A 24088-nucleotide genomic window follows, 5' to 3' on the forward strand; every position below is an offset into this window, starting at 1 on the left:
AGACAAATGGGCAAGCTGAAGTCTCTAACAGAGAACTAAAAAGAATCCTGGAACGGACTGTAAGTACCGTAGAAAGGATTGGGCAAGAGGCTTGGATGATGCTCTGTGGGCTTATAGAACAGCATTCAAGACTCCTATAGGGACCTCTCCATACTAGCTTATGTATGGTAAGGCCTGTCATCTGCCCGTGGAACTGGAACATAAGGCCTACTGGGCAACCATATTCCTGAACTTTGATGCCAAATTAGCCGGAGAAAAAAGATTACTCCAGCTAAATGAGCTAGAGGAATTTAGACTCACTGCTTTCGAAAATGCCAAGCTTTATAAGGAGAAATCAAAAAGGTGGAATGACAGGAAGCTGTCATCAAGAGTCTTTGAACCAGGACAAAAGGTTCTATTATTTAACTCTAGGCTCAGGCTATTCCCTGGGAAACTGAAATCCCGGTGGAGAGGACCATATGTGATTACAAGTGTATCACCATATGGTTATGTGGAGCTTCAAGACATTGATTCTGATAAGAAGTTCATTGTTAATGGACAGAGAATCGAACACTATCTTGAAGGCAACGTTGAGCAAGAGTGCTCAAGGCTGAGGCTAGTTTAAAAGCTCAGCAAAGTCTAGCTAAAGACAATAAAGAAGCGCTTGCTGGGAGGCAACCCAGCCATTGGCAAAACTCTTTCTGTTATTTTGCCCTATTCTTCATTTTATTTATTTTTAGAGCATATAAATTCAATTTTAATATGGTAAAAATTCAATTGCATAGGTTCACAGGGTTACAGAAGGATTCAGCACACAAAACAAAGAAAAAGAGCTCACTGGCAAGAAAACGCCAGTAAGAGGCACAACAGGGCGTTAAACGCCTAAAAGGAGCATCTACTGGGCGTTTAACGCCAGTAAAGATAGCCATCTGGGTGTTAAATGCCAGAAAGAAGCAGCTTCTGGACATTTAACGCCAGATTTACAGCATCCTGGGCGTTCAGAAAAACGCCCAGTGACAAAGGAATTCCTGGTGTTCAACGCCAGAAAGAAGCAACAACTGGGCGTTGAACGCCTAGTAGAAGCAGCATTTGGGCGTTTAACACCAGGATGGTAGGGAGGAGGTAAATTCGTTTTTTCTTCACATTTTTTATTTTAATTTTAATTTTCATGTTTCAATTCATGATTTCTTGCATAAACATGTTACAAACTCTCAATTCCAAAACTTTTTTTAACCCTAATTTCTAAAATCCCTATTTCAAAAATATCAAATATATCTTAATCCATAAACACATATCTTTTTTTAATCCAATCCAACTCTTTTTCAAAATTTTCAAAACTCAAAATCTTTTTCAAAATAAATAAATTTCAGAATTATCTTTTCCAAATATCATCCACAAATTTTTATATCTTTTTCTTATCATACTTATCTTTTATAAATCATATCCTCTATCTTATCTTTTTAAAATTTTCGAAAACCCACCCCCTCCCTTTTAAAGCCACATTTGGCCTCCCTCCTCTCATCCACCATTCGACACTAGCTTTCCTTCTATCCCTCTCCTTTCTTTTCTTTTGCTTGAGGACAAGCAAACCTCTAAGTTTGGTGTGTTTATCCGTGATCACTAAACCATAACCACTAAGATCATGGATCCTAAAGGAAAACAACCCACTCCAAGAGACAAGAAAGAGAGTATTCCAAAACCACTTTGGAATCAAGGGAAGTTCTTAACCAAAGAACATTCAGACCATTACTACAAAATAATGGGTCTAAGATCAGTGATCCCGGAAGTCAAATTTGATCTGAAAGAAGATGAATATCCGGAGATCCAAGAGAAAATTTGAAACAGGAACTGGGAAATCCTAGCTAATCCTGAAATAAAAGTGGGAAGGAATATGGTTCAGGACTTCTACGCTAATCTGTGGCAGACAGACAGGCAGAGAATATCTGGAACTGCCCTCTATGACTATCGGACCTTGGTCAGAGGAAAGATTTTTCACATCCACCCTGACAAAATCAGGGAGATCTTTAAGCTACCTCAGCTGAAAGATGACCCAGACTCCTTCAATAGGAGAATGATGAGAACAAACAAGGGCCTGGACAAGATTCTAGAGGATATATGCATCCCTGGAGCCAGGTGGACCACCAGCAGCAAGGGCGTCCCAAATCAACTCAAGAGATAAGATCTCAAACCAGTCGCCAGAGGATGGCTGGACTTCATTGGACGTTTTATATTGCCCACTAGCAACCGCTCTGAAGTCACCATTAAGAGAGCAGTGATGATCCATTGCATTATGTTGGGAAAAGAAGTGGAAGTTCATCAACTGATTTCATGTGAACTTTACATAATTGCAAACAAGAACTCCAAGGATGCAAGGTTGGTTTACCCAAGCTTAATCTCTATGCTCTGCAAAGATGCTGGAGTGAGGATGGGAATAACAGAGTATATCTCAGTTGAGCAACCAATCACTAAAACCACAATGAAAAAACAACAAGTGCAGGATAACCCCATTAAGAGGGGGGCACAGGAATTCCTCCCGGAAATCCCTCAATTTGAATATTGGGAACATCTTGAAGCATCTGTTACCAAGTTGCAAGAAGCTATGGATCAAATAAAGGAAGAACAGTAAAATCAAAATAGCATGCTCTGCAAACTGCTCAGAGAACAAGAAGAGCAAGGGCGTGAACTGAAGGAATTAAAGCGTCAGAAGCTATCTCTTGAAGGACCAAGCACTCCACAGACTAAAGAGGCATCCACTTCCCAAAGTCAAGGTTGTTAAGTTCTAATCTTAGCCTTAACTCCGTGATAATTGTTCTTATTTGAGTTTTACCTTAGAAGTTATATAGTAGTAATTAGTATCTATATTTTGATTTTATCTCCAATTAAGCTATAATTTATTTTTCTCATCATCATTAAACATGAATAAAATAGCAGATTTTCTTTAGAATAAGGAGGCAATATTTTTCGAGTTTTTAATAAGAAAAATTCTAATTATTTACATATGGTGGCAATACTTTTTGTCTTCTGAATGAATGCTTGAACAGTGCATAGGTCTTTTGAATTTGATGTTTATCAATGTTAAATATGTTGGCTCTTAAAAGAATGATGAAAAAGGAGAAATGTTATTTGATAATCTGAAAAATCATAAACAAATTGATTCTTGAAGCAAGAAAAAGCAGTGAATACAAAAGCTTACAGAAAAAAAAAGAAAAAAAAAAGAGAGAGAGAGAAAAAGAAAAAGCAAGCAGAAAAAGGATCCAAGGCTTTGAGCATCAGTGGATAGGAGGGCCTAAAGGAATCAAATCCTGGCCTAAGCGGCTAAACCAAGCTGTCCCTAACCATGTGCTTGTGGCGTGAAGGTGTCAAGTGAAAACTTGAGACTAAGCGGTTAAAGTCAAGGTCCAAAGAAAAAAGAAGAGTGTGCTTAAGAACCCTGGACACCTCTAATTGGGGACTCTAGCAAAGCTGAGTCACAATCTGAAAAGGTTCACCCAATTATGTGTCTGTGGCATTTATGTATCCGGTGGTAATACTGGAAAACAAAGTGCTTAGGGCCACGGCCAAGACTCATAAAGTAGCTGTGTTCAAGAATCAACATACTGAACTAGGAGACTCAATAACACTATCTGAATTCTAAGTTCCTATAGATGCCAATCATTCTGAGCTTCAATGGATAAAGTGAGATGCCAAAACTGTTCGGACGCAAAAAGCTACTAGTCCCGCTCATCTAATTAGAATCTGAGCTTCACTCAAAAACTCTGAGAAATTATTGCTTCTTGACTTATTTGTATTCTGTTTTATTTGTCTAGTTGCTTGGGGACAAGCAACAGTTTAAGTTTGGTGTTGTGATGAGCGGATATTTTATACGCTTTTTGGGGTTAATTTCATGTAGTTTTTAGTATGTTTTAGTTAGTTTTTAGTATATTTTCATTAGTTTCTAAGCAAAATTCATATTTCTGGACTTTACTATGAGTTTGTGTATTTTTCTGTAATTTCAGGTACTTTCTGGCTGAAATTGAGGAAGCTGAGCAAAAATCTGATTCAGCCTGAAAAAGGACTGCTGATGCTGTTGGATTCTGACCTCTCTGCATTCGAAATGGATTTTCTGAGGCTACAAGAGTCCAATTGGCGCGCTCTCAATTGCGTTGGAAAGTAGACATCCAGGGCTTTCCAGAAATATATAATAGTCCATACTTTGCTCAAGGATAGACGACGTAAACTGGCGTTCAACGGCAGTTCCATGTTGCAGTTCGGCGTTCAGCGCCAGAAACAGCCCAGGCACGTGAGAAGCTTAAGTCTCAACCCCAGCACACACCAAGTGGGTCCCAGAAGTAGATTTCTGCACTATCTATCATAGTTTACTCATTTTCTATAAACCTAGGTTACTAGTTTAGTATTTAAATAACTTTTAGAAATTTATTTTGTATCTCACGACATTTTTAGATCTAAACTTTGTACTCTTTGACGGCATGAGTCTCTAAACTCCATTGTTGAGGGTGAGGAGCTCTGCAGCGTCTCGATGAATTAATGCAATTATTTATGTTTTCCATTCAAACACGCTTGTTTCTATCTAAGATGTTCATTCTCGCTTCACTATGAAAAAGGTGATGATCCGCGACCCTCATCACCTTCCTCAATCCTTGGACGTGTGCCTAACAACTACCTCCGTTCTACATTAGATTGAATGAGTATCTCTTAGATTTCTTAATCAGAATCTTCGTGGTATAAGCTAGTATTGATGGCGGCATTCATGAGAATCCGAAAAGTCTAAACCTTGTCTGTGGTATTCCGAGTAGGATTCAAGGATTGAATGGCTGTGACGAGCTTCAAACTCGCGATTGTTGAGCGTAGTGACAGACGCAAAAGGATCAATGGATCTTATTCCGACATGATCGAGAACCAACAGATGATTAGCCGTGCTGTGATAGAGCATTTGGACCATTTTCACTGAGAGGATCGGAAGTAGCCATTGACAACGGTGACACCCTACATATAGCTTGCCATAGGAGGAGCCTTGCGTGTGTGAAGAGGAGCACAAGAGAAAAGCTGAAATTTAGATGACAAAGCATCTCCAAAACTCCAACATATTCTCCATTATTGCACAATAAGTATTTATTTTATGCCTTTTTACTTTTCACAATTGAACTTGAAAAACACTGTTGTTGGTATCCTAACTAAGAATAATAAGATAACTATAGCTTGCTTCAAGCCAACAATCTCCGTGGGATTCGACCCTTACTCACGTAAGGTATTACTTGGACGACCCAGTGCACTTGCTGGTTAGTTGTGCAAAATTGTAAGAAATAGTAATATTGACATTGACATACACAATTTCGTGCACCAACTTGTTTAAAGAAATATTATATTGGAACATGGTTTAGAGCTCGAACACACAAAACCTGTGAGATTTTTGAGCTATTTGAATTGGTTGCATTTTACCAACCAATATTTTATTTTTGGTGTGTTTTTCTCTCTAAAATTGTTATCTTTGTCTTGCTTAATTCTATATTTTCATGGTTTGATGTATGCATACACTTACATGATTGAGGCCTTTGTTTCACTGAGCTTACATACCCATATGGCCTTACTCTTTCATTATTCTTTGCAAACCAATGTTGAGGCTATTATACCCCTTTGTTCTTTACTTTAGCACATCATTAACTCTAAGAGAAAGACAATAATGCCCTTAATTTGAATCCTTTGTTAGCTTAGACTAGTGAGAGTGTTTATAATTTAAGTGTGGGAAAATTGAGTTTGGAAACATTTGGTTTGAGAATTGAGTATGTTAGAATTTTCTGAAAATGTGAAAAAAAATGTTTAGGACATGATTCATGCATCCAATAATTTAATCATATGCATTGAGAAAAAAAAAAAAAAAAATATATATATATATATATAAAAGTGAGAAAAAGAAAAGAAAAAAAAAAGAGCAATTAAGCAAAAAGGGAACAAAATGCCCCAAAGTAAGTGGTGAAAGCAATGCATATGTACTGTACTTGAAATTAGAATGCATGAATATGTAGAAAACATGGTTAATGGATAGTTAGGTTTTGTATTATGATTACATGGATTGTCTAAAGTTAGGTGGAAAGTTTAAGTTAATTAAGGATTCAGATTTTAGTCTACTTCGCCAAATACAATCCTACCTTGACCCTAACCCCATTACAACCCTTAAAAGACCTCTTGATATGTGTATCTGTGCATTAAATTTATGTTGATTGGTAGAAGAAAAGCAAGCCTTAGAAAGCAAGGTTAGTAGAGAATTGAGAGAATCGAACCTTAAACACTTGAGTGATTAGAGTGTATACACTACTAGCGAGGGTTCGATGCTCAATTCCTTGTTCCCTGCTTTCATGAGCTATTTTCTTCTTGCAAGTCTATTTGTACTTCATTTTCATGATTTGAATTAGTGAAATCCAGTTCATATTTATTCTTGGAGAATTTATTTACTTTTTAACCAAGTAGGTAGAAATATTTTGCATGTAGTTGCATTCATACAGATAGGTTGCATTTCATACATTCTATCATTTCTCTTCACTCCTTTATAGCTTCTCTTGAGCTTAGCATGAGGACATGCTAATGTTTAAGTGTGGGGAGGTTGATAAACCACTATTTTATGGTTTATCTTGTGCTCAATTGAGTGGATTTTATCAACTCTTTACCCACTTATTCATACTATTTGCATGAGTTTACATTCTCCTTCCTGATTTTGTGCTATGATTGAAAACATGCTTCTTTGACCTTTATATTGCTACTATTAATCCTCTCTTATCACCATTAGATGCCTTGATATGTGTGTTAAGTGATTTCAGAGATTACAGGGCAGGAATGGCTCAGAGGATGGAAAGGAAGCATGCAAAAGTGGAAGGAATACAAGAAACTGAAGGAACTGCTAAAGCTGTCCAGCCTGACCTCTCTGCACTCAAACGGTCATAACTTGAGCTACAGAGGTCCAAATGATGCGGTTCTAGTTGCGTTGGAAAGCTAATGTCTGGGGCTTCGATTTGATATATAATTTGCTATAACTTCCCCGACTTTAGGTGACGCGAACGCGTGAATGACGTGTCCACGTCGCATCTGCGAACTTCAATCCGCGTGGACGCGTGGACGACGCCTCCGCGTCACTTTCCCGCGACCTGAATGTAACAGAAATCGCAGGGGGCGATTTCTGAGCTGTTTTTGACCCAGTTTTCAGCCCAGAACACATAGATTAGAGGCTATACAGTGGGGGAATGCATCCATTCATAATCATGCTTTCATAATTCACAATTTTAGGTTTTTAGATGTAGTTTTTAGAGAGAGAGGTTCTCTCCTCTCTCTTAGGATTTAGTTTTAGGATTTAGGATTATTTCTTCTTTATTACAGGTTCAACGTTCCTCTAATTTGTTTTTTCTACTTTTATTTTATTACTTTAATTGATATTTATCTTTTCAATTTTGCTTATGCTATATTCATGTTATGATTTTCTTAATTAATATTATTTGAGGTATTTCAGATTTAAGATTGCTTTGCTTTATTTACATTGATGCTTTTAATTTGATTTAGATATTCTCTTCCCTTTTGGCTTTGGTTAAGTAATTGGTAATGCTTGAGCTGTCAAATAAAGCAGTGGTTGAAATTGGGAGTTGCTCCAATAACTCTAGTCTTTCCATAGGAATTGACTAGGACCTGAGGATTAACCTAATTAATCTACTTGATTTACCTTCATAGTTAGAGATTAACAAAGTGGGATTAAAATCCAATTCTCATCACAATTGATAAGGATAGGACTTCCAGTTCTAATACCTTGCCAAGAGTTTATTTTATTATTGCTATTTTATTTTTCTTATCATTTAACATACTGGTTCCTTACTTTCAAAACTCCCAATTTACAAGACTCCTAACCAATAATAAGAACATACTTCCTTGCAATTCCTTGAGAAGACGACCCGAGGTTTAAATACTTGGTTATCAATTTTAAAAGGGATTTGTTACTTGTGACAACCAAAACTTTTGTAAGAAAGGTTGATTGTTTGGTTTAGTAACTATACTTGCAACGAGAGTTTACTATAACCTCTAAACCATCAATCTTCCTCTCTTCACTCACCCTGGAGGAAGAGCTTACTGGCGTTTAAACGCCAGTAAGAAGCACCAGACTGGCGTTTAACGCCAGAACAGAGCATGGATTTGGCGTTAAACGCCAAAAACAAGCAGCAAGCTGGCGTTTAATGCCAGACATGCTTTCTAAGGGAATTTTGCACGCCTAATTGGAGCAGGGATGCTAAGTCCTTAACCCCACAGGATCTGTGGACCCCACAGGATCCCCACCTACCCCACCTCTTCTTCTCTCCTCTTCACACCTTTTCATAACTCTCTTCCACAAATACCCTTCACCAATCGCCTCCATACCTCTTCCCCAAATACCCTTCACCAATCACCTCCGTACCTCTTCCCCAAATACCGTTAACCACTCACATCCATCCACTCTTCCCCATAAACCCCACATACCTCCAAAATTCAAATTCTTTTCCCTCCCAAACCAACCCTAATGGCCGAAACCTACCCTTCCCCCCACCCCTATATAAACCCCTCAACATTACTCCATTTTCACACATTACAACCACCACTCCTCCTCCTAATGGCCGAATACACCCTCTCCCTCCATCTCCTCTATTTTCTTCTTCTTCTACTACTTCCTTTCTTCTTTTGCTCGGGGACGAGCAAACCTTTTAAGTTTGGTGTGGTAAAAGCATTACTTTTTGTTTTTTCATAACCATTAATGGCACCTAAGGCCATAGAAACCTCAAGAAAGAGGAAAGGGAAGGCAATTGCTTCCACCTCTGAGTCAAGGGAGATGGAGAGATTCATCTCAAAGGTCCATCAAGACCACTTCTATGAAGTTGTGGCCAAGAAAAAGGTAATCCCTGAGGTCCCTTTTAAGCTCAAAAAGAGCGAATATCCAGAGATCCGACAAGAGATTAGAAGAAGAGGATGGGAAGTTCTCTCTAATCCTATTCAACAAGTCGGGATCTTAATGGTTCAAGAGTTCTATGCAAACACATGGATCACTAGGAACCATGATCAAAGTGTGAACACAAACCCAAAGAACTGGCTTACCATGGTTTGGGGGAAATACTTAGATTTCAGTCTAGAAAATGTAAGGTTGGCGTTCAACTTGCCAATGATGCAAGAAAACGCACGCCCCTACACTAGAAGGGTCAACTTTGATCAAAGGTTGGACCAAGTCCTCATGGACATATGTGTGGAAGGAGCTCAATGAAAAGTTGACTCAAGAGGCAAGCCGGTTCAATTGAGAAGACTGGACCTTAAGCCTGTAGCTAGAGGATGGTTGGAGTTCATCCAACGCTCAATTATTCCGACTAGCAACCGGTCTGAAGTTACTGTAGATTGAGCCATCATGATCCATAGTATCATGATTGGGGAGGAAGTGGAAGTTCACGAGATTATACCTCAAGAATTCTACAAGGTGGCTGACAAGTCCTCCACTTTGGCAAGGTTAGCTTTTCCTCACCTCATTTGTCACCTCTGCAATTCAGCTGGAATTGACATAGAAGGAGACTTCCTCATTGATGAGAACAAGCCCATCACCAAGAAAAGGATGGAGCAAACAAGAGATCATGGACCTCAACAAGATCATGAGGAAATTTCTCACCATGAAATCCCTGAGATGCCTCAAGGGATGCACTTCCCTCCACAAAACTATTGGGAGAAAATCAACACTTTCCTAGGAGAATTAAGTTCCAACATGAGACAACTAAGGATGGAACACCAAGAGCACTCCATCATTCTCCATGAGATTAGAGAAGATCAAAAAGTGATGAGCGGATATTTTATACGCTTTTTGGGGTTAATTTCATATAGTTTTTAGTATGTTTTAGTTAGTTTTTAGTTTATTTCCATTAGTTTTTAGGAAAAATTCATATTTCTGGAATTTACTATGAGTTGTGTATTTTTCTGTAATTTCAGGTATTTTTCTGGATAAATTGAGGGAGCTGAGCAAAAATCTGATTTAGGCTGAAAAAGGACTGCTGATGCTGTTGGATTCTGACCTCCCTGCACTCAAAGTGGATTTTCTGGAGCTACAGAACTCGAAATGGTGCGCTTCCAATTGATTTGGAAAGTAGACATCCAGGGCTTTCCAGAAATATATAATAGTCTATACTTTGCTCAAGAATAGACGACGTAAACTGGCGTTCAACGCCAGTTCTCTGCCCAATTCTGGCGTCCAGCGCCAGAAAAGGATTAAAAGTTGGAGTTCAACGCCAGAAATGGATCCAAACCTGGCGTTGAATGCCCAAAATGGCCTTATGCACGTGAATTGCTTAAGTCTCAGCCCCAGCACACACCAAGTGGGCCCCAAAAGTGGATCTCTGCACCATCTATCATAGTTTACTCATTTTTTGTAAACCTAGGCTACTAGTTTAGTATTTAAACAACTTTTAGAGACTTATTTCGTATCTCATGACATTTTAGATCTGAACTTTGTACTCTTTGATGGCATGAGTCTCTAAACTCCATTGTTGGGGGTGAGGAGCTCTGCTGTGTCTCGATGAATTAATGCAAGTATTTCTGTTTTCTATTCAAACACGCCTGTTCCTATCTAAGATATTCATTCACGCTTAACTGTGATGAAGGTGATGAACTGTGACACTCATCACCATTCTCAACCCATGAACGTGTGCCTGACAACCACCTCCATTCTATATTAGATTGAATGAGTATCTCTTAGATCTCTTAACCAGAATTTTCGTGGTATAAGCTAGAATAGATGGCGGCATTCATGAGAATCCGGAAAGTCTAAACCTTGTCTATGGTATTCCGAATAGGATTCAAGGATTGAATGACTGTGACGAGTTTCAAACTCCTGAAGGCTGGGCGTTAGTGACAAACGCAAAGGAATCAAGGGAATCTATTCCAACCGGATCGAGAACCAACCGGTGATTAGCCGTGCTGTGACAGAGCGCGTGAGCGTAGTTTTCACTGGAAGGATGGAAGGTAGCCATTGACAACGGTGATCCACCAACACACAGTTTGCCATAGGAGGACGTGCGTGCGTGAACAAGAAGACAGAAGAAAGCAGAGATTCAGAAGACAAGGCATCTCCAAAACTCCAACATATTCTCCATTACTGCATAACAAGTAACCTTTAATCCATGCTCTCTTGTTTATTTGCAATTCAACTGATAAACATAATTGACTTCCTGACTAAGATTTACAAGATAACCATAGATTGCTTCAAACCAACAATCTCCGTGGGATTCGACCCTTACTCACGTGAGGTATTACTTGGACGACCCAGTGCACTTGCTGGTCAGTGGTACGAGTTGTGAAAAGTGTGATTCACAATTCGTGCACCAAGTTTTTGGCGCCGTTGCCGGGGATTGTTCGTGTTTGAACAACTGACGGTTTATTTTGTTGCTTAGATTAGGAAAAATTTTTCTTTTTGGTTTAGAGTCTCTTATTATTGTTTTTGGTTAAAATTTTAGAATCCTTATTTTCTTTTTCAAAAAAAAAAAATTCAAAAATTTTATTTTTTTATTTATTGACTTTTCTTGTTTAATCTCTGGTTTTTCTTGTTTTGTGATTCTTCTTGTTTTCCTGTGCCTTTTCAAAACATTAGTTTTCAAAAAAAAATTAAAATACTTCTTCAAAACAAGTGTTACATTCATAACTCATTTGGCTAGAGCGTTAGTCTGTGTTCTTGGTAATTGGGTTAGAATCTTTTATATTCTTTTCAAAATCTTCTTTTTCATAAATAATAATTTCTCTATTAAATTTTGTGCCAAACTTTAAGTTTGGTGTTTTCTTGTTGATTTCCCTTTGGTTTTCGAAAATTTTGGTTTGGTTTTCTAAAAATTTTAAGTTTGGTGTTCTTTCTTCATGTTCTTGTGTTCTTGTGAGTCTTCAAAGTGTTCTTGAGTTTTTCTTGTGTCTTGATCTTAAAATTTTTAAGTTTGGTGTTCCTTGGTGTTTTCCCTCCAAAATTTTCGAAAATAAGGAGCATTAGATCTAAAAGTTTTAAGTCTTGTGCTATTTTATTGTTTTTCTCTTTCCTCACTAAATTCAAAAATATCTTTTCTCTCTAATTTTAAAACAAATTTTCGAAAATTATTTTTAAAAAAAAAATTCAGATTTTTTTTAAAAAAAAATTTAAAATCTTTTCCAAATCATATCTTTTTCAAAACTTCCTTACCACTTTCTCTCCCCTCAATTTTTTTCGAAAATCTTCACCTATTTTTATTTATTTTATTTTAATTTATTTTATTTTCGAAATAAATAAATAAATAAATAAATAAATAAATAAAAATATTTTTTTATATCATCTCCCTTTCTCCATCATGGATCTAAGTGGAAATGAACAGTCCAGGAGGACTCTGGGGTCATATGCTAACCCCTCTACTGCTTCATATGGGAGTAGTATCTGCATACCCTCCATTGGAGTCAGTAGCTTTGAGTTGAATCCTCAGCTCATTATCATGGTGCAGCAAAATTGCCAGTATTCCAGTCTTCCACAGGAAGAACCTACAGAGTTTCTGGCACAGTTTTTACAAATTACTGACACAGTACATGATAAAGAAATAGATCAGGATGTCTACAGACTATTACTGTTTCCATTTGCTGTAAAAGATCAAGCTAAGAGGTGGTTGAATAACCAACCTAAGGCCAGCATAAGGACATGGAAACAGCTGACAGAAAAATTCCTGAATCAATATTTTCCTCCAAAAAGGATGACACAGCTAAGGCTGGACATCCAAGGCTTTAAACAAGGAGATAATGAATCTCTTTATGATGCCTGGGAGAGATACAGAGAGATGCTACGAAAATGCCCCTCTGAAATGTTTTCAGAGTGGGTTCAGTTAGACATCTTCTACTATGGGCTTGCAGAAGGAGCTCAGATGTCTCTAGATTACTCAGCTGGTGGATCTATCCACATGAGAAAGACAATTGAAGAGGCTCAAGAGCTCATTGATACAGTTGCCAGGAATCAGCATCTGTACCTAAGCAGCAACCCTTCCATGAATGAAGAGGTTAAAACAGTAAATGCTGAACTCAGTCCTGTAAAACAAGCTGCTGAATTCAATCAGCAATTGGACTTTCTAACAAAGCAGCTAGCCGAATTTAAAGACAGGTTACAAGAGACAAGGATGGCTAATATATATATGGACGAACAGTTTAAGCAAACAAAGCAGCAGCTGTCAAGGCAAATAGCAGAAGAATGCCAAGCAGTTCAACTAAGAAGTGGGAAAACATTAAATACCCCACCTCAAGGCAGCAAAAAGCTAAGAAATGAGCAAACCACCCAAAATTCACCTGAGGACAGTAAGAGCCCAGGGAAAAGTAATTCTGGAACTAAAACGCCAGAAAAGTGGTGGAAGGCTGGCGCTGAACGCCCATACCATGCTCAGGACTGGCGTTCAATGCCAGAAACAAGGCAGGACTGGCGTTCAACGCCAGAAATGGGCAAGGATCTGGCATTGAACGCCCAAAATGGGCAAGATCTGGCGCTGAACGCCCAAAATGGGCACAGTTCTGGCGTTCAGACGCCAGGAGCAAACAAGGAGCTGGCGTCCAGTTTCACTCCAGCTTCTAACTCTGGCACTCAATTGCCAGTGAGGGATCAGACACACACAAATGCTGATAACAATCCCTCTAAAAAGGCTTCTTCAACCACTTCTGTAGGCAATAAACCTGCAACAACTAAGGTTGAAGAATATAAAGCCAAGATACCTTATCCTCAAAAACTCCGGAAAGAGGAGCAGGATAAGCAATTTGCTCGCTTTGCAGATTATCTCAGGACTCTTGAAATAAAGATTCCATTTGTAGAAGCACTTGAGCAAATACCTTCTTATGCCAAGTTCATGAAAGAGATCTTGAGTCATAAAAAGGATTGGAGAGAAACAGAAAGAGTTCTCCTCACTGAAGAATGCAGTGCAGTCATTCTGAAGAGCTTTCCTGAAAAGCTTAAAGACCCTGGGAGTTTTCTGATACCATGCATATTAGAAGGTAATTGCACCAAGATAGCCTTATGCGATCTTGGGGCAAGCATCAACCTAATACCTGCATCCACTATCAGGAAGCTTGGCTTAACTGAAGAAGTTAAACCAACCTGGATATGTCTCCAACTTGCTGATGGTTTCACTAAATACCCATCAGGCGTGATTGAAGACATGATTGTCAGAGTTGGGCCATTCGCCTTTCCCACTGACTTTGTTGTGCTGGAAATGGAGGAGCACAAGAGTGCTACTCTCATTCTAGGAAGACCCTTCCTAGCAACTGGACGATCCCTCATTGACGTCCAACAGGGGGAAATAACCCTGAGAGTCAATGATGATGAATTCAAGTTGAACGCTGTCAAAGCCATGCAGCATCCAGACACATCAAAAGACTGCATGAAAGTTGATCTTATTGACTCTTTGGTAGAAGAGATCAACATGGCTGAGAGTCTTGAATCAGAGTTGGAAAACATCTTTAAAGATGTTCAGCCTGATTTAGAGGATTCAGAGGACATGAAAGAGCCTCTGAAATTTCTTCTGGAAGAGGAAAAACCTCCTAAACCCGAGCTCAAGCCATTACCACCATCCTTGAAATATGTGTTTCTGGGAGAAGGTGACACTTTTCGAGTGATCATAAGCTCTGCTTTAAATTCACAGGAAGAGGAGGCACTTATTCAAGTGCTAAGGACATACAAGACAGCTCTTGGGTGGTCCATAGGTGACCTTAAGGGCATAAGCCCAGCTAGATGCATGCACAAAATCTTATTGGAGGATAATGTCAAACCAGTGGTTCAACCACAGAGGCGGCTAAATCCAGCCATGAAAGAAGTAGTGCAGAAAGAGGTCACCAAATTACTGGAGGCTGGGATTATTTATCCTATTTCTGATAGCCCCTGTGTGAGCCCTGTCCAAGTCGTCCCAAAAAAGGGAGGCATGACAGTGATTCATAATGAAAAAAATGAACTGGTTCCTACAAGAACAGTTACAGGGTGGCGCATGTGTATTGACTACAGAAGGCTCAATACAGCCACCAGAAAGGATCATTTTCCTTTACCATTTATAGACCAGATGCTAGAAAGACTAGCAGGTCATGATTATTACTGCTTTTTGGATGGCTACTCAGGCTATAACCAGATTGCAGTAGATCCTCAGGATCAAGAGAAAACAGCATTCACATGTCCATCTGGAGTGTTTGCTTATAGAAGGATGCCATTTGGGCTGTGTAATGTGCCTGCAACCTTCCAGAGATGCATGCTCTCTATTTTCTCTGATATGGTGAAAAAATTTCTGGAAGCCTTCATGGATGACTTCTCAGTATATGGAGACTCATTCATCTCCTGTCTTGATCACCTGAAACTTGTTCTGAAAAGATGCCAAGAGACCAACCTAGTTTTAAACTGGGAAAAGTGTCACTTCATGGTGACTGAAGGAATTGTTCTTGGGCATAAAATCTCAAACAAGGGAATAGAGGTGGATCAAGCAAAAGTAAAGGTAATTGAAAAATTACCACCACCTGCCAATGTTAAGGCAATCAGAAGCTTTCTGGGGCATGCAGGATTCTATAGGAGGTTTATAAAGGATTTTTCAAAAATTGCAAAACCTCTAAGCAATCTGCTAGCTGCTGACACGCCATTTGTGTTTGACACAGAGTGCCTGCAGGCGTTTGAAACGCTGAAAGCTAAGCTGGTCACAGCACCAGTCATTTTTGCACCAGACTGGACGTTACCATTTGAGCTAATGTGTGATGCCAGTGATCACGCCATTGGTGCAGTATTGGGACAGAGGCATGACAAGCTTCTGCATGTCATTTATTATGCTAGTCGCGTTCTAAATGATGCCCAGAAAAACTACACAACCACAGAAAAAGAACTACTTGCAGTGGTTTACGCCATTGACAAGTTCAGATCATACTTAGTAGGATCAAAAGTGATTGTGTATACTGATCATGCTGCTCTTAAATATCTACTCACAAAGCAGGATTCAAAACCCAGGCTCATCAGATGGGTGTTGCTTCTGCAAGAGTTTGATATAGAAATAAGAGACAGAAAAGGGACAGAGAACCAAGTGGCTGATCATCTGTCCCGGATAGAGCCAGTAGAAGGGACGTCCCTCCCTTCTCTTGAGATCTCTGAGACGTTTCCGGATGAGCATTTATTTGCCATTCAGAAAGCACCATGGTTTGCCGATATTGCAAACTATAAAGCTGCAAGGTTCATACCCAAGGAGTACAACAGGATACAAAAGAAGAAATTAATTACTGATGCAAAGTACTACTTGTGGGATGAACCATATCTCTTTAAGAGATGTGCAGACAGAATAATCCGTAGGTGTGTGCCTAGAGAAGAGGCACAGAGGATCCTATGGCATTGCCATGGATCTCAATATGGAGGCCATTTCGGAGGTGAGCGAACAGCAACCAAGGTCCTCCAATGTGGCTTCTATTGGCCCACACTCTATAAAGATTCCCGAGAGTTTGTACGTAACTGTGACAGTTGCCAAAGAGCTGGTAATCTGCCTCATGGTTACGCCATGCCTCAACAAGGAATCTTGGAAATTGAGTTGTTTGACGTATGGGGAATTGACTTCATGGGACCTTTCCCACCATCATACTCAAACACTTATATTCTAGTGGCAGTTGACTATGTATCAAAATGGGTTGAGGCCATTGCCACACCCACCAATGATACTAAGACAGTGCTGAAGTTCCTCCAGAAACATATCTTTAGCAGATTTGGTGTCCCTAGAGTACTAATCAGTGATGGGGGCACTCACTTCTGCAATAAACAGCTTTACTCTGCCATGGTTCGGTATGGAATTCGCCACAAGGTGGCTACTCCATATCATCCACAAACTAATGGGCAAGCTGAAGTCTCTAACAGAGAATTAAAGAGAATCCTAGAACAGACAGTAAATACCCATAGAAAGGATTGGGCATGGAGCTTGGATGATGCTCTGTGGGCTTACAGAACAGCATTCAAGACCCCTATAGGGACCTCTCCATACCAACTGGTGTATGGTAAGGCATGTCACCTGCCCGTGGAACTGGAACATAAGACCTACTGGGCAACCAGATTCCTAAATTTTGATGCCAAATTAGCAGGAGAAAAAAGATTGCTCCAGCTAAATGAGCTAGAGGAGTTCAGATTCACAGCTTTCAAAAATGCCAAGCTTTATAAAGAGAAATAAAAAAAGTGGCATGACAGAAAGCTGTCATCTAGAATCTTTGAACCAGGACAGAAGGTTCTGCTGTTCAACTTTAGACTCAGGCTATTCCCCGGGAAATTGAAATCCCGGTGGAGGGGACCATACGTGATTACAAGCGTATCACCATATGGTTATGTAGAGCTTCAAGATATTGACTCTGACAAGAAGTTCATTGTTAATGGACAGAGAATCAAGCACTATCTTGAAGGCAATGTTGAGCAAGAGTGCTCAAGGTTGAAGCTAGATTAAAAGCTCAGCAAGGTCCAGCTAAGGACATTAAAGAAGCGCTTGTTGGGAGGCACCTGTCTGGCATTCAACGCCTGAACAGAGCATGGTTCTGGCGCTGAACGCCCAAAATGGGCAACATCCTGGCGCTGAACACCCAGAACAAGCATGGTTCTGGCGTTCAACGCCAGAAGTGGCTAGTAAATGGGCGTTGAACGCCCAAAATGGGCACCAACCTGGCGCTGAACGCCCAGAGTTGTGTGCAAGGCATTTTGCATGCCTAAATTGGTGCAGGGATGTAAATGCCTTGACACCTCAAGATCTGTGGACTTCACAGGATCATTTCAAGATCTGTGGACCCCACAGGATCCCCACCTTCCCTCCTCATAATCCTAGTTTTTTTTTTCACATCTTCTTCTTCATCTATTCCCTCTTCTTTTGCTCGAGGGCGAGCAACATTCTAAGTTTGGTGTGGTAAAACAATTATGTGAAGGATTTATAGCTCAGTGGTAGAACATATGACTGCAAATCAAGAGATCCCTGAGATACCTCAGGGGATGCACTTCCCTCCATATAATTATTGGAAGCAACTGAGGATAGAAATACCAAAAATTACTAGGAATCAAGCCACAAAGGCAAGGAAGAGACATAAAAGAGCTCAAGAACATCATTGGTGCCTCAAGAAGGAAATGCCATCATCACTAAGGTGGACTCGTTCCTTGTTCTTACTTTCTCTGTTTTTCGTTTTCTCTATGTTAAGTGCTTATCTATGTTTGTGTCTTCATTACATGATAATTAGTAGTAATTAGTGTCTATTTTGATTTTATCCCCAATTAAGTTATAGTCTATTTTTCTCATCATCAGCAAACATGAATAAAATAGTAGATCTTTTGAATAAGAGGCAATAAAATTTCGAGTTTTTAAAGAAAAATTCTAATTAGTAACATGTGGTGGCAATGCTTTCTGTCTTCTGAATGAATGCTTGAACAGTGCATATGTCTTTTGAATTTGTTGTTTAAGACTGTTAAATATGTTGGCTCTTGAAAGAATGATGAACATGAGACATGTTATTGATAATCTGAAAAATCATAAAAATGATTCTTGAAGCAAGAAAAAGCAACAAAGAACAAAGCTTGCAGAAAAAAAAATATATATATAATAAAATAGGCGAAAAAAAAATATAGAAAGAAAAAGAAAAAGCAAGAGCAAAAAGCCAATAACCCTTAAAACCAAAAGGCAAGGGAAAATAAAAAGGATCCCAAGGCTTTGAGCATTAGTGGATAGGAGGGCCTAAAGGAATAAAATCCTGGTCTAAGCGGCTAAACCAAGCTGTCCCTAACCATGTGCTTGTGGCGTGTAGGTGTCAAGTGAGAACTTGAGACTGAGCGGTTAAAGTCAAGGTCCAAAGCAAAAAGAAGAGTGTGCTTAAGAACCCTGGACACCTCTAATTGGGGGCTTTAGCAAAGCTGAGCCACAATCTGAAAAGGTTCACCCAATTATGTGTCTGTGGCATTTATGTATCCAGTGGTAATACTGGAAAACAAAGTGCTTAGGGCCACGGCCAAGACTCATAAAATAGCTGTGTTCAAGAATCATCACACTGAAATAGGAGAATCAATAACACTATCTGAATTCTAAGTTCCTATAGATGCCAATCACTCTGAGCTTCAATGGATAAAGTGAGATGCCAAAACTGTTCAGAAGCAAAAAGCTACTAGTCCCGCTCATCTAATTAGAATCTGAGCTTCACTCAAAAACTCTGAGATATTATTGCTTCTCAACTTATTAGTCTTCTATTTTATTTGTCTAGTTGCTTGAGGACAAGCAACAGTTTAAGTTTGTTGTTGTGATGAGCGGATATTTTATACGCTTTTTGGGGTTAATTTCATATAGTTTTTAGTATGTTTTAGTTAGTTTTTAGTTTATTTCCATTAGTTTTTAGGAAAAATTCATATTTCTGGACTTTGCTATGAGTTGTGTGTTTTTCTGTAATTTCAGGTATTTTTCTGGCTGAAATTGAGGGAGCTGAGCAAAAATCTGATTTAGGCTGAAAAAGGACTGCTAATGCTGTTGGATTCTGACCTCCCTGCACTCAAAGTAGATTTTCTGGAGCTACAGAACTCGAAATGGCGCGCTTCCAATTGCGTTGGAAAGTAGACATCCAGGGATTTCCAGCAATATATAATAGTCCATACTTTGCTCAAGAATAGACGACGTAAACTGGCGTTCAACGCCAGTTCTCTGCCCAATTCTGGCGTCCAACGCCAGATATGGATCCAAACCTGGCGTTGAATGCCCAAAATGGCCTTATGCACGTGAATTGCTTAAGTCTCAGCCCCAGCACACACCAAGTGGGCTCCAGAAGTGGATCTCTGCACCATCTATCATAGTTTACTCATTTTTTGTAAACCTAGGCTACTAGTTTAGTATTTAAACAACTTTTAGAGACTTATTTCGTATCTCATGACATTTTAGATCTGAACTTTGTACTCTTTGACGGCATGAGTCTCTAAACTCCATTGTTGGGGGTGAAGAGCTCTGCTGTGTCTCGATGAATTAATGCAAGTATTTCTGTTTTCTATTCAAACACGCCTGTTCCTATCTAAGATATTCATTCGTGCTTAACTGTGATGAAGGTGATGATCTGTGACACTCATCACCATTCTCAACCCATGAACGTGTGCCTGACAACCACCTCCGTTCTATATTAGATTGAATGAGTATCTCTTAGATCTCTTAACCAGAATCTTCGTGGTATAAGCTAGAATAGATGGCGGCATTCATGAGAATCCGGAAAGTCTAAACCTTGTCTGTGGTATTCCGAGTAGGATTCAAGGATTGAATGACTGTGACAAGCTTCAAACTTCTGAAGGCTGGGCGTTAGTGACAAACGCAAAGGAATCAAGGGATTCTATTCCAACCGGATCGAGAACCAACCGGTGATTAGCCGTGCTGTGACAGAGCGCGTGAGCGTAGTTTTTACTGGAAGGATGGAAGGTAGCCATTGACAACGGTGATCCACCAACACACAGCTTGCCATAGGAGGACGTGCGTGCGTGAACAAGAAGACAGAAGAAAGCAGAGATTCAGAAGACAAGGCATCTCCAAAACTCCAACATATTCTCTATTACTGATAACAAGTAACCTTTAATCCATGCTCTCTTGTTTATTTGCAATTCAACTGATAAACATAATTGACTTCCTGACTAAGATTTACAAGATAACCATAGATTGCTTCAAACTAACAATCTCCGTGGGATTCGACCCTTACTCACGTGAGGTATTACTTGGACGATCCAGTGCACTTGCTGGTCAGTGGTACGAGTTGTGAAAAGTCTGATTCACAATTTGTGCACCAAAAAGTTATGAGGGAAGAGCAACAAAGACAAGGAAGAGACATAGAGGAGTTCAAGAGCACCATTGGTTCTTCAAGAAGAGGAAGACGTCACCCTCACTAAGGTGGACCCGTTCCTTAATCTCCTTGTTCTTATTTTCCTGAGTTTCGTTTACTATGCTTTATGTTTTATTTATGTTTGTGTCTTTACTATATGATCATTAGTGTTTAAGTGTCTATGTCTTAAAGCTATGAATGTCCTATGAATCCATCACCTTTCTTAAATGAAAAATGCTTTAATTACAAAAGAACAAGAAGTACATGAATTTCGAATTCATTCTTGAAATTAGTTTAATTATTTTGATGTGGTGACAATACTTTTTGTTTTCTGAATGAATGCTTGAACAGTGTATATGCCTTTTGATACTGTTGTTTATGAATGTTAAATATGTTGGCTCCTGAAAGAATGATGAAAAGGAGAAATGCTATTGATAATCTGAAAAATCATAAAATTGATTCTTGAAGCAAGAAAAAGCAGTGAATACAAAAGCTTGCGAAAAAAAAAAGAAAAGAAAAATGGCGAAAAAAAAGAAAAAAAAAGCAAGCAGAAAAAGAAAAAGTAAGCAGAAAAAGCCAAAAGCTCTTTAAACCAAAAGGCAAGAGCAAAAAGCCAATAGCCCTTAAAACAAAAAGGCAAGGGTAAAAAGGATCCAAGGCTTAGAGCATCAGTGGATAGGAGGGCCTAAAGGAATAAAATCCTAGCCTAAGCGGCTAAACCAAGCTGTCCCTAATCATGTGCTTGTTGCGTGAAGGTGTCAAGTGAAAACTTGAGACTGAGCGGTTAAAGTCGAGGTCCAAAGCAAAAACAGAGTGTGCGTAAGAACCCTGGACACCTATAATTGGGGACTCTAGCAAAGCTGAGTCACAATCTGAAAAGGTTCACCCAGTTATGTGTCTATGGCATTTATGTATCCAGTGGTAATACTGGAAAACAAAGTGCTTAGGGCCACGACCAAGACTCATAAAGTAGCTGTGTTCAAGAATCAACATACTAAACTAGGAAAATCAATAACACTATCTGAATTCTTAGTTCCTATAGATGCCAATCATTCTGAACTTCAAGGGATAAAGTGAGATGCCAAAACTGTTCAGAGGCAAAAAGCTACTAGTCCCGCTCATCTGATTGGAGCTAAGTTTCATTGATATTTTGGAATTTATAGTATATTCTCTTCTTTTTATCCTATTTGATTTTTAGTTGCTTGGGGACAAGCAACAATTTAAGTTTGGTGTTGTGATGAGCGGATAATTTATACGCTTTTTGGCATTGTTTTAGATAGTTTTTAGTATGTTTAGTTAGTTTTTAATATATTTTTATTATTTTTTAAATAAAAATCACATTTCTGGACTTTACTATGAGTTTGTGTGTTTTTCTGTGATTTCAGATAATTTCTGGCTGAAATTGAGGGACTTGAGCAAAAATCAGATTCAGAGGCTGAAGAAGGACTGCAGATGCTGTTGGATTCTGACCTCCCTGCACTCAAAGTGGATTTTCTGGAGCTACAGGAGTCCAAATGGCGCGCTCTCAATTGCGTTTGAAATTAGACATCCAGGGCTTTCCAACAATATATAATAGTCCATACTTTGCTCAAGTTTGGATGACGCAAACTGGCGTTCAACGCCAGTTTTCTGCCCTATTCTGGAGTTAAACGCCAGAAACAGGTTGCAAATCAGAGTTAAACGCTAGAAACAGGCTACAACCTGGCGTTTAACTCCAAAAAGAGTCTCTACACATGAAAGCTCAATGCTCATCCCAAGTACACACCAAGTGGGCCCGGAAGTGGATTTCTACATCATTTACTTATCTCTATAAACCCTGGTAACTAGTTTAGTATAAATAGGACTTTTTACTATTGTATTTATATCTCTGAATCTTTTGAATAATTTGCTGTTCTGAGATCACGTTTAGGGGGCTGGCCATTCGGCCATGCCTGGACCTTGTTCTTATGTATTTTCAACGGTAGAGTTTCTACACACCATAGATTAAGGTGTGGAGCTCTGCTGTTCCTCATGAATTAATGCAAAGTACTATTATTTTTCTATTCAATTCAAGCCTATTTCGTCTCTAAGATATTCATCTACACACAAGAACATGATGAATGTGATGATTATGTGACGCTCATCATCATTCTCACTTATGAACGTGTGCCTGACAACCACTTCCGTTCTACATGAAAACAAGCTTGAATGCATATCTCTTAGCCTCCTGATCGTGAGATCAGAGTCTTCGTGGTATAGGCTATAATTATTGGCGGCCATTCTTGAGATCCGGAAAGTCTAAACCTTGTCTGTGGTATTTCGAGTAGGATCTGGGAAGGGATGGCTGTGACGAGCTTCAAACTCGCGAGTGCTGGACGTAGTGACAGACGCAAAAGGATTACTGAATCCTATTCCAGCATGATCGAGAACCAATAGATGATTAGTCGTGCGGTGACAGCGCAATTGGACCATTTTCACTGAGAGGACGGGATGTAGCCATTGACAACGGTGATGCCCAATATACAGCTTGCCATGGAAAGGAGTATGAAGGATTGGATGAAAGCAGTAGGAAAGTAGAGGTTTAGAAGGAATAAAAGCATCTCCATACGCTTATCTGAAATTCTCACCAATGAATTACATAAGTATCTCTATCCTATTTTACGTTTTATTTATCTTTTAATTATTAAAACTCTATAACCATTTGAATCCGCCTGACTGAGATTTACAAGGTGACCATAGCTTGCTTCAAGCTGACAATCTCCGTGGGATCGACCCTTACTCACGTAAGGTTTATTACTTGGACGACCCAGTGCACTTGCTGGTTAGTTGTGCGAAGTTGTGACAAAGAATTAAGATTATGAACGTGCGTATAAAGTTTTTGGCGCCGTTACCAAGGAATGAACGATCACGATTTCGTGCACCAGTGGACTCCTGAGTGCTCGGAAAGATATAGTGGGACATAATCTGTGCCCACACGCGAGCCTCCAAGGTAAGTGATTGGGCTGAGATGCTCTTGGATTTTGACCGGTGCTGCCCATAGATCCAGGTGCTGCCAGGTTGGGCTATAACTCCAAGGACGCTATACCAGTCGAACTGATACATCTGGCGCTTAAGAGAGGCCTCTTGATATGCATCCAATCCCTTTGGGCTAGGTGGAAGATCCAGCCCTCGCTGTATGGCACTCTCGGAGACAGGTACTTGTTGCTGACGAACATAGACAGTCTGCAGGGTAGGCGAGTAGAAGTTGGAGTAGAATTCAACTACCCATGATAAGTTGGCCTCCCGCGACTGCTTCCTCAAAAATCCCTACTGTCTCCTC

Source organism: Arachis ipaensis, chromosome B2, assembly GCF_059453495.1.
Source record: "Arachis ipaensis isolate K30076 ecotype BB chromosome B2, ASM5945349v1, whole genome shotgun sequence".
Taxonomy (NCBI): Eukaryota; Viridiplantae; Streptophyta; class Magnoliopsida; order Fabales; family Fabaceae; genus Arachis; species Arachis ipaensis.